Consider the following 18229-nt stretch of genomic DNA (forward strand, 5'->3'; position numbering starts at 1 on the left):
ACAATCCGTTTGAAAAGCTTCCCCTCATGGACATGCCTATGTTGATATCACCTATTAAGGGTGATGGGTGTGGGAGCAAAGCCCTGTGTAGAGGATGGACATAACCATATTGACATGGAAGATCTTCAACCGCATAATTCGCCTGTTTATGAAGACATGGGGTTTTTGGCGACCCAGGCCCCTGAGTCAGTCTGTCGTGCAGCAACCAAGCTCAGACTCTGGTTATGCGTCGATGGAACTGGCCGGCTCTCAAGATTTAAGAGGGACCGCAGATTCTCGAGGAAGTGTCGAGGTTAGTAAGATCCGTCTATAGACAATTAACATGTATACCAGAATTTAAGTATTCTTAACTAATAGCTGTTTTTCTTTTGTGCCGTAGGAGTCATCAGCCAAATGAAGAGCTGCGGACGAGATGCAACCAAAGGTTAACGCAGTAAATTTTAATTGCTTTTGTTGTTCAAATCAGAGTGAAAATTCCACGAGCCAAAACAACAAACCGTGTAAGAACGGTTTGTCCCTACAATGTCTCGACCATTAAAAAGGAAACGCCAAGCATCCCCTACACCAACTTCTGGGCTGTTAAAGGTTTTGCATCAACGGTTGTGAAAGCTTGTGTGAAACGTGACTATTATACCCTGTGTTGCGGCCACAAAATTAACGATGTGGGACAGGAGGGTCACAAATGTCTAGAACTGTCGTACGACCCAAGTATAATCAGGCACATCGGCAGTTTGCTAGATCCGTACAAAATGTATAAACTGTTAAGATGGGTTTACAGAATGTCGACTTCAAAGAAAAATGTTCAACCTGATATGATTAAAGTTTTGGTGACCGCACTCTGTGAGCTCCGATACGCGTGCGAACCACGCTCAAAGCTTGAAAGTATGCAAAGTCTGGCTGCTCCTGTTGACATAAGTATGGTAGAAAGGATCGTAGAAAGACGAATGTGTGATGTTTACTTTAAAAATGGAAAAACGGCCGCTTTAGCCCCTCGTAGACTGTTTTAAGAATGATGAGACAACCTGATAACGTATCGTAGTGGTATTATTTAATGTAACATACTTACTCATTTTTTTAGGAAGGGGGTCGGAATGACGTCGGGCAAGATGGTTATGAATTACACCCCTGGTACACTTGTATTACGAAAATGTTATATGAGTTGCTCAACGAAAGAATAGCTGAAATACAGCCTCTAAAGTGGAGCCATATGCAGTTTTGTGAGCCACCAGATATGAAACAGTGCAACAGTTCAGAGTGTGTAGCTAAACGGTGGAGCAAAGCGTTGCACCTTAGGCGTGGTGAATACCGGAGTGTATACAGGCGAAGGTCGTTGGATTTAAGACTACACCCGACGAGCGGATTATGCAAAACCCTGGAGTGTGTTACCGAACTTTATTTCAATGATAAAGGCTTTGCACTGTCCGAGCGAGAACTGTACAAACTTTTAAACGGTGTCGGCACCCTGTGTATGCAAAGTTTTATATGAGGGGTGAGAGGGCAGTCGTGTCTAGAGCTATTGAATTTGTATCTATGAAAATAGCAAAATACGTGACGCTGAGGCCTATTAACTGTCAGACCCCCCTTAATGTCTGTACACGATGTTGTGTTATGTATACGTAATGAAAAGACCTCAAAAGTGTTCGGTGGCTTTGATGCATGTCTAAAACTGTAAAGTCTGAAGTGTTTATGTACGGTTACCATTTTTTAAAATGTTTAATAAAACGACCTTACACAAAACAAACATCTTTCATTTAGCGGTTGAGGTGTGTGACAGCATGACAGGGACTGTTTTAAGGAAGCTTTATTACGATACACTAGGGGTTGGAAGCTTTGGAAGCGCCAAAGCTCTGGTTAGAAGGGCTTGAGTTGAAAATTAATCTGTAAACCGATCAAGGGTGAAGACTTGGTTATCGGGGGAAGAGGTGTATTCACTCCACTAACCGGCCAGGAGGCGTTTTAAGAGGAGGGTCACAGTTGTTAGCACTCAGCTAGATTATCAATGGCAGGCTGACATAATCAGTCTTCAAGATCTAGCAAAGCATAACAACGGTGCCATGTATATATTAACAGTCATATTGTCCAAGTACGCCTATGCAGAAGTGTTAAACGATAAAAGTGGTACCAGCGTCACCAGCGCCTTTAAAGGCATCTTCGCGAGAGGTCAAGTACCTCAAAAACTACAAACAGACACTGGAAAAGAATTTGTAAACAAGCCTTTTCGGAAATTATTAAAGTAGTAAGCTGTTCAACATTTTGTAACGCACACAGAGGTAAAAGCGGTGGTTGTAGAGCATTTTAACAGAACTTTGAAATCAAAGATGTGGCGATATTTCACAGCCAACAATACCTACAGATCCGTGGATGTTCTACAGGCTTTTTAGATGTTTATAACGCCAGTTATCATAGAACCATCAAAATGGCTCCCTTGGAGGTAACGGCTGATAATTTGTTAATGGTATGTAGAACAGTGTACGGGAGTCGTCTTGCGGCGTGGGTCAAGAAACCTGCTTTAAAAGAAGGGGATCATGTCAGGGCTTCAAAGTTGAAGGGTGTCTTTACCAAAGGCTACCAACAGACATTTAGCGACGAGATATTTATAGTGGAAAGTGTAGAGTTTAAAGAAGGGGTGTATATTTACAAGTTGAAGGACTAAGATGGGGAAAAGGTAACGGGTGTCTTTTACAACGAAGAGTTGCAAAAGGTGCCCTGTGATCTGGACAGGGTGAACAGGGTTGAAAAGGTTCTGAAAAGGAAAGGCAGCAGAGCTAAGAGAAAGGCGCTGGTGAAATGGAGGGGGTGGCCCGAGAAATTTAACAGTTGGGTTTTGGACAGCTCGCTGCAAGGTGTGTGAGGTCACGCTGTATACGTCGAGAAGGAGACCGCACCTTTTTATATTACGCTACCATCCAACGCCTCGAAGGACATGTTCCCCGACAATCAGATTTCTAATTATACAGTGAAACTGGTTAAACCGGTGGACCTGAAAGGGTCCTGGGAGGTGGCCCTAATGGAGATAGAGTACCCTAGAATGTGGAATACATTGACAAAGCACGAGGCTAAATTTAATATAAAGCGTGAGCAGGATCCTGTGAGCATCCACGTCGGATTTCGTCACGGCTATTACCCAACCGTCACATTGGTGGTCAACGGCATCAACAAATCTATAAGTAGCATTGAAACGTATGCAAATATATATCTAGTGCCGGATAACGTTAGAAGAAAAGTGTTTCTTAAAGCCCTGGAGCTCACTACAGTATTTAACTGTTGGGGTAAATTACATAGGGTTTTAGGGACCGTACAACATGTGAAAAGACAGGTTGATCCAGACCCTATGTGTCCCGATATTAACCGAGGCTTTTATACACTCTATGTGTATAGCGACATCGTTGAACCTCAGAGGATAGGGGATAGTTATTCGCCGTTGTTGAGATGGGTCCCGGTTAAGGGAGAAAATAACACAATGGTTAATATACAATATCACAAACTCGACTACGTGGCAGTTTCTAAAAAACATTTTGACACTAACCATCATGGTCTATGACCATCAGTCAGAGCCTGTAGCCTTTAAATACGGGAAAGTTATTGTCAAGCTTCGTTTAAGGCTGCACCGTGACGGTGACTATTAGACAGTAGCGATGGTCGTCGTTAAAACATACGGGGACCCCTCCATGTATAGAGACTATTATAGAGTTCAGGCCGGCTATGGCAGATCGCTGCCCTACTTTCAAGGGGCCCCTGTTATGTACGGGGCAGGATTGGGGGGCTTCTTTAGAAGTTTGTTTAGAAGAGCCATGCCTTTCTTAAGAAGAGGGTTCGAAATTGCAAAACCTCATGTTAAAGCTGTGGCTACGAACATAGCCCATGATGTAGTGGGCTCTGTAACGTCTGCTGTCACAGAGAGCATGAACAAACAACCCCAAGAAGGAGCGGGGTTGATATACAAGGCGCGTGCGGGTATTAAAAGGAAGAGAAGGGCTTTGAGGCGTCGGGGTCCGCCAATCCCCTATAAAAAACGGAGGACTTCTTCAAAACAACCACACAAAAGAAGAGTCGTAAGACGGAAGAGATCTTCCAAGAAGAAGAGAACACACTCTGGTGCAAATATTTTTTAAATCAACTATCATGGCCTTCGTACACTGCGCCTCAGGTGAATGCGCCAAATCTGAGCTAGATTTGTTTTCTCTAAAGAAGGGGTTCCCAACCTTTTGACTTCTGGGGGCCCCCATTTTATCAGTACTGGAGCCCGGGGACCCCCACTGAATCATTATTGGAACCAGAGGACCCCCACTGAGTCATTTCTGATAACTGGGACCTAATATTATATTTTTTAAGCAGTCGCGGACCCCCTGAGGAGGCTTCACGGACCCCCAGGGGTCCCCGGCCCACAGGTTGGGAACCACTGCTCTAAAGCCTACACAGACCAGCATCGAGAACAGTTTTTTCATGGAAGTATCGCCTCTAGCTGCTCTGACGCCTCTGGCGCCAATAGTTTTTTGTGTCTAGGTCCACAGACATGTATTTAGATCTCAACAATACACTACTGCACCTTGTCTGCAAAATAACAAAAGCGAACGGCGCCAACATCGATGACGATGCTAAAGTGGTGCCAATCGCCTACCCCGTCGCAATCATGTTTAATCAGGTGGACATTAACTTGGGCGATCGACTCGTCACGCAAAGTGATAACATGTACCCCTACAGGGCCTAAATAGAGAGTATTCTAAATTACAGTCGCAAAGCCCTGGACACAAAGCTTTCAGCGGGGCTCTTCTACAAAGATACTCATGCGCATTTTGAGGACACTGCTTTGGACGGTGGCAATGATGGTTTTAAAAAAAGAGCCAGCTGTGCCGCAGGCAGTAGACAGTTTGACCTCTTGGGGCGCGTACATTAAGATCTTTTCTTCCAAGATAAGCTTCTCGTCAACGGTATCGATCTTAAGATCAAACTCAACCGTAACAAGGGCTCGTTTTGTCTCATCAGCGGTGATGAGGAACAGTATAAACTGGTTATATTGTCCGCGAGCCTGTTTGTAAAGAGAGTAAAAGTGTCACTGAGCGTCAGACTGGCCCACGCTGAAGCTTTACAACTATCGAACGTCAAGTACGCCATTGAAAGAGTGGCTCTGAAGATATTCGATTAACACAGCACCAAAATCTATTTATGGGCCAACTCCTGAAACTCATCATCATAGGGTTTGTGGACAATACAGCTTTTAGCGGACTCTATACCTCTAACCCTTTTAACTTCAAACACTACGATATCAACTACGCCGCTCTGGTCCACGAAGGTGTTGTTATTCCCGCAAAACCGTTCACCCCGTGTTTTGGAACATCCAATTTTGTCAGGGAATATCTCGGTCTGGTCTAGATAACGGGGAAAAACCTGCGTTACTCAGGAGTCGTGGTTTCGAGAGAGGGGTATGGGAGCGGCTATACGCTGTTTGCATTCTACCTGACTCCTGACATGGAAGACGGTGACCATTACAACTTGATCAAAAATGGAAATCTAAAAGCTGAAATACGCTTTACACAAGCGTTGGCTACCAACGTGAATATGATTGTATTCTCTGTATTCAACAGCGTCATCCAAGTCAATCACGCCCGCCAGATTATGTTTGACTATCAATAAAAGACTGTAAAATGGACATTGTGCAGTTACATGACTTCTTAAGCAGGCATAAATACGCTAAGAAATACTTTTTAGGTGTATTTCCTAGCGACGGGCTAGTGGGGGAGATGGGTCCAGAAAGACCCCGCACACTCGTCTTTAACACCGACCCGCATTATAAGGGTGGTACACATTGGGCGGCCATGTTTCTGGATGTAGACAAGATAATAGTGTTTGACAGTTTAGCGGAGTTCCCCGAGCATATAGCATTTATACAAAACCAATATTCAAATATGTCCAAAAAAGCATTGCCCTCAGTTGAGTATAGCAAGCTGCATGTACAGGATTCTCTAGCCATAACATGCGGGGAACATTGTATATATTTTATTAGTAAAATGTCTGAGGGTATGAAGTTTAGAAATTTTTAAAATCTGTATTCAATAGATCTAGTAAACAGTGATGGTATTGTTATGAAATATGTGAATAAAAACTCTAGGACTATGTCGAGCGTTGTTGAAACAGAATACGGTGTTTGTCAAAAGTGTAAGGCTTTGTAACGCCTCTATTTGTACTGATGATTGTCTAAAATAAAAACATTTTTAAACACAAATTCAGACTATTCATTTTTTATTCACAAGCCACACATTTTCATACCATTTTTAAAAAGATGCCGGACTACTGTTGAAAAGTTAAAGTGTTTATTACAAACAGTTTTCAACACAATCATTTACAATGGTAAATAAATGAAGCAAAAATCTTTCGAGATGCGAACCTTTTAACAAAACTGTACAATGGTTCAAATGTCATGATAACATTAAAGCGGTAGCCAAGTGTTCATTTTGAACAGTCTCTTTTTAGGTGCCAGAGTTAGAACGTCGCTGCTCCTAGACGGTGTTAGCTGCGGAAAGAAAGCCGATGTCGACACGGTGGGACTTGTGGTAAAAACACTGGGGCTCGGATCTTTCAAACTTTCAAGCCTTCGGCAGTTGTCGGCGTTACCGACGATCGTGGAAGGAATGTTGAGTTACGCAGAGACGCGTAGGAACCGCTCCCATCCTCTAGGAGCATTTTGGGTCGATAGTTTTGTTGTGTGCGAGACCTCTGACCAGATCGTACATGTGTGATCCAACAACCGGTTGTCCCTTGTAAACAAATTCACCTTGGTCGTTCCAAGAGGTCAGATCTTTAGTAGCAGTCATTTTACTGAGCAGTATTTGCGCCGCCCCTCTATACCTCTGACTTATATTTTTTAAAAGGTCTTCGACAAAGGCGTCCGTTGGGGCTGGGGGTCCTGGGTCTTGAGGCTCTACAGGGGCTGCTGGCGGCTATTCCATATAGGGTTAATACAGAGTCAGTTTGTTTTTTCCGTGTTCCATTGTTTGTAATACTGTAAAATGTTTTAAAGGGCTCCTGAGTAAAGCCCCGCTTTGTCGTGTGGTTTTAAATCTGTTCGGTTCAAAATGGCTTTGATCTCAGCATCGAGAGACTACGTCTTGTTTCTGCGTATGTCCCAGACGTCGGTTGTAGAAGGGCCCAACTGTTGAAGCTGTTGATACATTTTTTGGGCGTGATCCATCAGGTTCTCGACAGTAGACCGGTAATTAGCGGTATAGCTATACCTCAACAGCCATCCTATAAAACCTCCAGACTGTTTGATCAGTTTCTTTTTAGAAAGGAGCGACGCCCTTTTATTGCTGAGCTTCTTAATAATGTGGCGCTTCTTCAGCACGAGGAACTGGCTCGTTGATATCAGAACATTGCCTTTTCGGGTGTTTAGGCCTATTTCTGAAATGGCAACCACTGAATCATCCGAAGCAGCGCACAGGATAACCTTTCTTTTCAGGGGGCTGGCCGTGACCAGCCATTTTAGGAGGTCTAAATTACGCCGTATCTGCGCAGACATGGTAGCGACCTTATATTATAAGGTTTAGAGTGTAAATGTTATAAAAGTCTTTTTAATGGGTCTTTTTATAGGCTTTGGGGACTGTTTTAGGCATGTAGGCGACTGGGAAGTCAGGTGGGAAAATACTGGAGAGTAGTCTGTACTCTTCTAGAGTATTGGGTTTTAAATCTACTAGTAAGTAACCGTCGGGTTTTGCGGTAGCATCGTTAAACGCTTCCATAAAAAACTGTGTGTTTCCGGGGTACATCTGTTTAGCTATAATTGATATCTGAAACTTGTCATGGGGGTTTTTAAACAAGACCAGACATGAGGCATTGAGAGTTATAGAACGGCTGCTCTTACCCTTGTAAAACAAGTTCTGCACGATGTAGCATATGCTTAGATTACGATGATGTGAATATTGAGTAAAAGCCCTTTCGATCTCGGGGTGGTCCCCGCCTTCGAGCATGAGATCGTCCACAATGACCATGTTAATAAGGTGTTTAGGTCACAGGTCATCGTCGTTAAGATTACTGAGAATGCCTGCTATAAATCTGATGTGCGGAAACTTTAGGGATAGTTCAGTGTAAAGATCTTGCCAGCAGGAATAAAGCCATACGATGTTGTTAGGGATCTGAGATAAAACGAATTTTCTAACAGTTTCTTTATAAAATAACTTTTACCGCTATTCGAGGGACCTGCTAAAACGCAGGAGAATGGGTGTTGCAGCCTGGTGTATATAGCTGGTGGGTGTTTGCCCCTCTAATGTCTTTTAATAACCGTATGGTACTGTTTTGTAGTCATCGGTCAGGACCCTTTTATCAAACACTACTCGTAGGGTTTTATATAACGGCTGTGTTGTAATTTCCCATTTTTTCTTGGACCTGACTATGCTGGGGTGATTTACGACTATCGCTTTATTATTGTCACGATTTTTCGATGCGTAGTACTCGTGCACCAGACTCTTCAAACTGTCAAAATATATTTTAACGGTATTGCTCACGTTTAAAGTGATACCTTTTGACTTTCATGCAAACCCTGTTGTTGGAGGTTTTGTAACTGTAGGTCTTGGGTCCTGAGGAGGTGTACTCAAGTATATATTCATCATTTTCGAGCTCGCTGGTCAAATCACCCAGATAATCACCTAGCGCAGGATCTTCATCACCGTCTTTACTAACAAAAATAACAGAGTCGGTGTTGTGGTACAAACAGCGGTCCTGACGCTTATCCAGCAACCTGTAAAGCTCTAGACGAGCGTGAGCGGTTGTGAAGCACGCTATGAAAATGTTTATATTCTTACAAGTTGTGGGGTACTCTTTGGCATATTTCCAGCATAGAACGGCCATGTCATTGTCGATAAATTCGCAACTGGACACATCGTAAGACGGAGCAAATAGATACTTAAAAAGATCATCTGGATCTGTGACGATGGATGTGTTTGACAAGTTGGTACGCTGTGTGAATTTTCCACATAAAGAATTGAGACAGAGCTTAGTTAACTGTCGTCTGGCGGGGTTAACCTTAATGAACTCCGGTCTCAACGCAATACCTTTGTGATCGTGGTAATCGGCGATGTACTTTAGCTTCGAGGGCTCATCGACACACCAGTCGGGATACCCCGATGCCTCCTGTTTGTCTCTGAGAAGCAAGTTGATGTACTCAGAAAAGAGTTGTGTTGTGGTGTGAGGAAAGTGTCAAATTTCCAGTATATTACCGAAGCGGTACCCTTTCTTGAGGGCCGTTTGTACCTCGATGGTATACCACGTCCCCTCCAGCAGCATTTGCTCATCACTATGTCTACACTCGCTAGTCTGTTTACTTTCAGCGCATGTTTGACATAGGGGGAACATTAGCTTACCGTCGACTCTGTACGGAAGCACTGGGAAGTAAAGCTTTCGGGGAGGGTGGATTTGACACTTAACGAGACCAAAGTACTCATCTAGGGACTTAAAGTTCCTATAATATGATCTTAGGATGCCCCACCAGGTACAACTTCACCTTGTTCACATACGGATACAGACTGGTGAAGTCGTAGTAGTGTATTTTCTCACCCTCACCAGCGACCCGGTACAGCTGTATGGCGTTTGTACAACCTCCGAATAAGGTGTTGTGGGGTTCCAACGGTGCTGGTATCTGACGGCTCTTAATGAAAGCGCAGAGTACTGCATCTTTTGCTAAATCGTCTAACCACTCGTGCTCCCAGAGGGTTCTCAGAACAAAGCCACTGTTTTCAATATACTGCGCCTTTGCCAGAGTACGATGATGCAGATGTTCGAATGTGGTGCCCTGCAACCTGTTAAACTCATGGGGTTTGTAACAATGAGGACACCCGTGGTAAAAGCAACCGTTGAACTCAAAGGCGGTTGGTACTCCGTTAATTAACGCATACCTGTCTAGGTAGTAACAGCCCAAACGGTATTCACCGCCTTGGAACGTGTGTTGAATGAAGATGTTCTCTTTCTCCGAGACGTACATGAGCCACTGAATAGATGGGGTGGAGTAACGTTTCTGTTTTCTGTTATAGAAGTCAGGCGGTACTAGAGCTATGGTTTCACGTTTTAAAAACATGTGCAGATAAATAGACATGCACATGGAAGCCAACGTGATGTTCTTAAATGGGTCTAGGTATTCCACGATTTCTTTCCTCTTAAGGGATTTTGTTTTGATAATCCTGACCCGTTTGGTCGTCATCACCACAACGTCTCTGAAAAGGTTGCACGCTTTTCGCCAGATCATTACATCCGCCTGACAGTAAGCTTTCAATTCTGATTGAAAATGAAACTGATTTTCACGATTTTCATTGTACCACTGTAGAAAGCTCTCTTTTTCAGACGGCATCATGTACTTGATATCGTAACTGTCGGGTGGGGGCATAGGACCAATGTAATTTGGATTAGCCCATGTGTTAAAGTGCAGGAAATATCCTTTATACCCTTCAAAACCAAAGGCTTTTGGCAACTTACTCAACTTCATGGGTAGAAAATTCAAGGTATCTATGAACCTAATTTCAAAAGGTACAACCTTTAACAGCATCAGTTTTGAACCCTGGGTGATGAGCTCTACGGCCATTTTTTCATGTATCAGGTCCCAGAGAACAAAGAACGAATCGTACGCTTTTGAGTTGTGAGCCAGCATGGTATACACGTGGTATTTCGGCTGCATGAACGTGTTGAGGAAATCGTTCACGCACGACCTGCTTTCAAACTCCGTTTTCATCGGCTGTTAGATGATGAGCGTAAATGTAGTTAGGCTGGTGCACACCAGTCTCCTACGTACACTCTATATCGAATACGATATGGTCTTCTGTTTATTTCTGGGGTAAGCCTTGGAGCATGTAACGCTCCTGTGCGGTTCCGGTTATAAAATATGCTTTACACCTGGGACATTGCATATCTTTACAATTGTGTTTGGAGGCCTTGTAGCGCCCACAAGTCCGACAGTCCGATTTACGTTCGCACTGTGCGAGGCTGACGTGTACGTTCAAACAGTCTTGTGACCTACAAAACATCTTACACGTCGAACAGTTAACCTTTTTGAGAGGTGCCGTCAACGCACCCGTCCCTCTGACACATTTTACAGTGCATTTCACACGGGTGTCTGGTCTGGTTGTTGTATATGTGGTCACAATGCTCGTACACGTACTTGGCTCCTAGAAAACCCTTCAGGTTCAAGATACTGTAAAAGTGGTTATCGTGATGGAGCACATAAACTGTCTTGTTTTTCACACGCTCATCGGTAGTGAAGTACTTCCAAGAACCGCTGTGATATAGAACTTTTACCGTAACGGCAAAATGATTCTCAAAAAGTCCCAGGACCCCAAAACCAACCAGTCTGTCGGGCGGTATTCGGAGCACCTCGTGGGTGTCCGCCGCCATAGACAAAATGACGTGGTCTGGGGTAGTTCTGTCCATCAACAAACCTGTGATGCTTGCCACTAGGCACATATTTGTAGCTCCGGTGTTAAAGTCGAGCAACCACCGATATTTCTTGCCGATGATTTTACTGTACAGGGCGCTCTTTAAGGTTCTAGAAGCACCGCCGTCACGACCCCTAATAATGAGGGCGATGATTCTGAAGGCACTGTAAGCCAACCATTCAGCCTTGCTCTGTAAAAGCTTAGACAGGTTTTCTAGAAATGTCACAGCATGAAACACATCTCGAGACGACCGTCTGGTGAACATAGGACTGTTGAGACCCTGCCCCAGAAAACGTAGCTGGAAGAAATCGTTAGGCCCCACATCGTGCAACAATCGTTCAATGAGCGTTTGTACAGCCCGGTGGATAGCTATAACACCCTGATCAAAGGAGTTTATATGATCTGGGTTAACAAACCTAAACTCCTCATAATGCTCTGTAGCTTTAAACCTCTCTACGCTGCGATTATAGCGTCTCACGATCTCTAGTAACACTATATTGGAAGTCCCAGGTTGAGGATTTATACTGGAGGGGGGACTCTCTGGAGGGTCATTTTGGGGAGTCTGAAAATTGTTTAGGGTACCTGTATTGTTTACCTTCCGCACAGTGCATATTCTGGCTTTCTTTAGTCTACTTAATAAAAGCCTGCGCTGTTTGGCGCTATCTGCCCACTTTTGCTTCTTAACGACCCAGCCGCTTTTAGGGAGTCTCCCACTGCCTATTTGAACGACCTCAGTGACACACTCTGGAGCTGAACCCTCTGAGGACAATACTATAGGTACTTCCGTTGTATCTTTTAAGTGTTTGAGGTCTTTGAGCCGTCCTACCTGTCGCAGAGGGGGTTTGAAGTTTGTGACGGTCCCTGTGTTCTCCCTGTATTGTATCTTTTGGGAACATGTAGGGTGTGTTTTAGACGCAGCTGGCAATATCTTTGGAACTTGAAGGTGTTCTATATGATTTTTAGTTTTGATAGTGCATAAGAAACGTAGGGCTTTAGTTAGTATATCCCTAACCTTTTGTTATATTTAGGACCCTTGAATGTTGAACCATTGCCCCATAGAACGTTTCTAGGTCCTAGTCACGCCGGCATCACCCCTATGTCCGTAACGGCTGCTTCACAGGCCTGAATAACCTTGGTTCTACACCGCTCTAGCCTCTGAATTACCTCTCTCGGAATGACCCTCAGGGATCGCTTCCCTTCTCCAGCCTGCATCGGTTTTAACGTCTTAGACCGGAGCGACGCTTTTAGCTTATTGACAGCCCCTTGGAAATCTTTAATGTATGTCTCTAGTGCATTCTTAGGGTGTAAAATATCAAGTTTAGGGACATATGCTGTGTCACTGTCAACAATACCTTTGTATAGATTGGGACTCTGGGGATTAAAAAAAAATGTGAACACCCTGGGACTTCAGAGGTCTGAGAGTCGCTAAAAGACGTGTCAAAACTATGGTTTTGACCTTCGCTCCAACCTAAGCTACTGTCGGGGTATGTTGAGGCTGGTGACATTATTATTACCCTCGACATCGGGGCTGGTAGGGTTGTACGCTCCAGGAGGTATGGGAGGTGACAACAGGTCTGGGAAACGTAATTGGTTGTCGTAGTAACCCAAGGCCTCGTTGGTGTAGGCTTCATAGGGACTGTGTACCTGTGTTTGCCCTTGTTCGGGGTCTACAACATGCTCGGCTACTGTAGGGGTTTCGGAACTCTCGGGACCACCCTCCAACCCTTTGAGAAGGTCAATGCATTGGAAATAAGAGGTCTGCTCCGCCTGGTCTGTTTCACGATCGTCACCCTCGTGTTCTTGATTGTTATTTATATATGATTTTGGGGATACTTCCCCGGGAAGAACGTAGGTATTATCCGCCACAGGTGTTGAACAAATACAGAGTCCCTGGTTCCGTGCGTTTGCCTTAACGGTAACGTTATTTTTTAATAATGAGTCTAGAGGATCTGTTTGTAGGACCGTCAGCGCATGCTTCTGCCTCCTATACTTCCTGGAAAGTTTGTTCACTTTTGGTTGTACTTCTGGTTGGAGACCCCCTTCAATGGGCTAAAAATGTCCTTGTTGATGTATGCTGACGCTTGGTAGCGCCCGTTCTTTAGAACCCATAGAGGGTTGCTGAAGTGTGAAACCTGTAGGCTTCTTCAAAGGGTCTTGTGTAGGCATCACACGGGTAACGGTGTTGTTGCTGCACGATGGTCCTGGTTCATTTAGAGTTGTGTCGCTCTCAACGCTAGCCGGTACCCGGATGTTTTGAAGCTTCATGGTGATATCCTCGAGCGGTGTCACCGTTCGTTTACGCTTATGTCGGTCTCCTTCAGAGTTCTCTTGCGTCGTCTCTGCTCTGAATACATAAAAGTACGTGTTAGAAAAAAATTATAAGACATCACTTATGATTACCACACCCTATCTACATGCACTGCACTTCTAACTTTTTACAATACATTATTACAACCCTCACTATACGATTGATTAGTAACCTGTTGAGATAAAGATGTTAGGGTTCTTTTTAACTCTACAGTTGTGAAAGACAAACCTGTTTTGTTCCTGAGAGGCTTTCCTTTCTTTGTGGATGGCCCTTCGCCTGTTGCCTTGGACTTTCTTTTCTGACTCTTCTTTTTTGCAACGGGTTCTACCTTTAAAGGCCCTACGCGGGCCAGGTACGCTTCCATGGCGACTGTAAAGGAGGAAAATTAAAAACATCAGCACAGCGTTTACAATATAATTACAGGTCTGGTTCCAATAGAAAGTCTGAGGGTTTCAACCTAGACTATTCTAATGTTAACATAACGTTTGCAACAAATCCCTATTTTATTTACCTGCAAGAGTTGTAATAGGCGACACTGTGTTTACGGCGTCTTGAGCATCTAAGATTTGCTGCAGAGCATCCACAGCAACCTGTACTTTGGCGTTGTAACCTGTAAAAACATTTTAGAAAAATTATTAAATAAAGCACCTAGGGTAAAACACTGAGGGTTGCTGATTGGTCTCTAAGCTATAAAGCTCTAAATACTTGTACCTTGTTGGAAGGCTTCAGTCTGTTGAATTGTCCCAGCTAGTTCTGGGATATCCTGCGTACAGACCAGACAAATTGACATTAAAATAATAGCTAACGAGAGCCGTAGGTTTTAGGTCTGAACACATTTTGACAACCCATCTTTTATAAAAACATAGGCACTAGTCACGAGAAAAAATAAGTTATAAACAATAACCAATCATAGGGCTACGAGGTTAAGTAAAACAGTTTTAAAATAGAAACATCAGCACCCATACAGTTCGTGTTACAACATTTGCGCAGAATTCCAACATTTATTTTGACCGTTTCTAAACACGGTTTACAGCCTAAAAGTATTTACTGCTAGCAAAGCACTAACACCTCCAATAAGAATTTGAAAATTGAAAACGCTATCAAAACTTTTACAACCGCGCGCAAGTTGCACGTGTTAGCTCAAGTTGCAAAAGCGGCTGTAATACTTCAGAAAAAGACCACATGTGCATTAACACAACACAATACAGTTTGCACCATTAATTAAATATTATAAGCGTGTTATTAACAAGTCTCAGGGACACCATCACTTTTCAACATGGGAAATTTACATGTTTTAAAACAGTCCCAGTGGTTAGACATTTTGAAAACTGTGCAGAATAAAACGCCACAAAAGATCAAAGGTTGAACTATTTAGATTTTTTTTTTTTAAAAGCATATTGTTACTTATGACATAATCACGCATTAGCATTATTAACCCCAAACAACATATTTTTATACATTTAAACGTTTTCAGCGCGCAGAAAATAAATATTTGGGAAAGGTAAGGGTATAGGAAAGTCGGTGATCAAACACTATGGTTAATATTCCAATATTTATAATTAGCGATGCAATTTTTTTCAATATTGTAACACAGCGCCAGATTGCTAATATTACCCTAACCCATTTTAGGGTTAAAATATGTATGGTGCACAAAACATATAAACACACAACACCCCCATTAAAACAGCATTTAAAACACGATTTATTTAATTTCATCATACTCTGATCCAAAGCATACATTATCCCTAACTTTTATGCATTTACTTTGAGCAAAGACACTATGGGTGGAAAGCTGTTAGAATAGAGTGAAAACGAGCATAGAGGTGTTAAAACATCAAGACAACCGTGTAAGCTGCAGGATGGGCGCAAGCTGTAATCTACATTAAAGAGGCTCGAGATTACTTTAGGGTTAGATGCCTCACTATTCTGGGTTTACACATTTTATTGATGCAGCCTCATGTATTTTATTTAAAAAATAAATAAACACATTGTTTTATTTTATTTAAAAAATAAAATAAAAAACCCTGTGTTAATTTAATCACAGCGCAACCGTGCGCGCTGTGTTTATTTACCCCCCACGGGCCCGACATAGAGCTATGATGCCTTTAAGCATTGTAGCTCTAACTTTAAAGGGAACGGCCCCACCCCTCGTCCTGCCGTGTAGCAAAGGCAAAAGACAGTCTAAACCAGCCCGAAACTTTTCCAGGGCAGCGGCAATGTTTTTCAACCGGCCTGACAACATACGGTAGGAGGCCGCTGCCGCCTCGCCTCAGAGCGAAGCGGCAGCTCCATTAAATATTCAGATATCAACGGGACCATCGAGGTCCTGCTGCTGTATTTTTGTGGGACCTCGAATGTCCTGCTGCTGTATTTTTGCGGGACCTCAATGGTCCAGGTGCTATTTGAATAATGTAAGGAGTCGCCGCTTTGCCCTGAGGCGAGGCGGCGGCTCCATTTATTAGCCTGGTAACGGCGGGACCATCGAGGTCCAGCCACTGTATTTTTGCGGGACCTCGATGGTCCTGCTGCTGTTAGAATAATGTAATGAGTTGCCGCTTTGCTCTGAGAGCATGGCGACGACTCCTTACATTATTCTACCAGCAGCGGCACCAGTGCGGTACCGCTGCTGTATTTAAAAAAAAAACAAAAAAAAAACATAGGACCGCTGCGGTCTGTTATTAGAATAGTGTATTGAGTCGCCGCCTTGCTCTCAGAGCAAGGTGGCGACTCATTACATAATTCTAATAGCAACGGGACCTTTGCTGTCCCGTTGCTGTTGTATTTTTATTTAAAAAAAGCCTTGGGGAGGCGTCGCCTTGCCTTGGAGCAAGGCGGCTACTCCATACATGATTCTGTTAGCAGTTGGGACCAGCGCAGTCCTACTGCTTGCTGAATTTTTATTTATTAAAAATTAAAATAAAAAAAAGCATAAGGGAGCCGGCGTCACTGGTGCAAGGCGCTGGCGCCCCTATATGGACCCCATCAGTCCCCCATATCTAAAATTAGGGACCTGCAACACATGGGAATGGTGCCGGTCCCTATCAATTTTGAAAAACTGTGCCATCGCCTAAACAGGAACCTTCTAGCTACTCCATGCCCTGCAATCAGTATATTTAGTATTGTCTGGACCCCCTAACACCAACCTCTAGCCTCCATCAAAATGTGCCACAGCCATGACCCATGTAGCAACATGCCATCAACAATACAAAACATATGTCTATTATAATAAATACAAGCCATAACCTGTGCAAAAACCTAAATATAAAAAAATGCGTTGTACATATGTGTCTGTTACTTACCTGTAGTATCTGCTGTTCTCCCTCAGCGTTCTGGGATGCGTCCTTCTGGGCCATGCTAGTTGTCTTGGGGTGGGGTCCTGGAATAATTCTGCGCTGGGTTCAACTCCAAATTGATGGAGACTTAAAATTGTCCAAAATGGGTCTGTGCACAGAGTTACTGAGGGTTTTTCTATGCCTATGACAACTGTTAATTATTCACATATAATGCTTTAGAGTGTGTCCGGTTAACCATACTGTGGGAATAGTGATGCCTGTCAGAGGGTCATATCAAACTACGTCTTGTGACACAGCCCTCACAATCTCTGGTCGTAAATTCCAACCTTCCTTGACATTTTGACAGCTCTGGGACCCTTCAGATTTGTTTGTGTAGATTTGAAGCTTTGACATATACTCTCTGATTTAAATCAGCCTCTGGCATTGTGTTTGTTGCAGCTGTTTACATTAGACTTTCAAGGGTCCATTCAAAGTTTTCAGCTCAACAGCCGTGGAGTGTCTCTGACATGTTGGGATTGATTTACAGCTGCCTACGAAAGTCTGTTCGCGTGGTGATGTAACACTATTGTTTGACTCTGCCTTTTCCTAACTCTGTGTTACTCCTCATTCTGTGACACTTTATGGGAAGCTTTGACAGGTTTGTGCATTTTGTTTATGGTTCCTTTATAAACCATCCCTCTTCTTCTTTTTATTTTATTTTATTTTTTTATACTCCCACTGCCAGTCCCCACCTCCGTGTTAGTCAGTCCTGAGGCATCCTACCCATTCACACATACCTTTTGCTCTGCTGAGACAGCCAGCACAGCTCTTAACATGCCCCACCAAAACCCTGTTAGACTCGCACACTGCGCAAAATGTTAGGGCTTTAATTTTACACATACCGTAACACAGCCGTACTCACCTTGATAGGTCCATACACTACGCAAACTGTTAGGGTTTTAATTTTTCACAACCCTTTGACAACCTCAACATGTCTGGGCACACAACCACATGAAGGCTCTTAGGGCTGTCAGTCACACAGACATATGACAGGCACGGTGATTAACAACCTAGGGGCTGGTCATACATGTCACTGCTTACGTCATCACGGGGTGTGGCACCTGTCAAAAATAGTTTGATGGAAGGTATCCCCTTATACTACTCATGTCTTTCTATTTCCCCTTTTCTTCTCCATTCTCATTGTGTCCCACTCTTTTCATTCCCTTATATTTCTTCTTCCT

This window comes from Pleurodeles waltl, chromosome 4_2 (assembly GCF_031143425.1).
Source record: "Pleurodeles waltl isolate 20211129_DDA chromosome 4_2, aPleWal1.hap1.20221129, whole genome shotgun sequence".
Lineage (NCBI taxonomy): Eukaryota > Metazoa > Chordata > Amphibia > Caudata > Salamandridae > Pleurodeles > Pleurodeles waltl.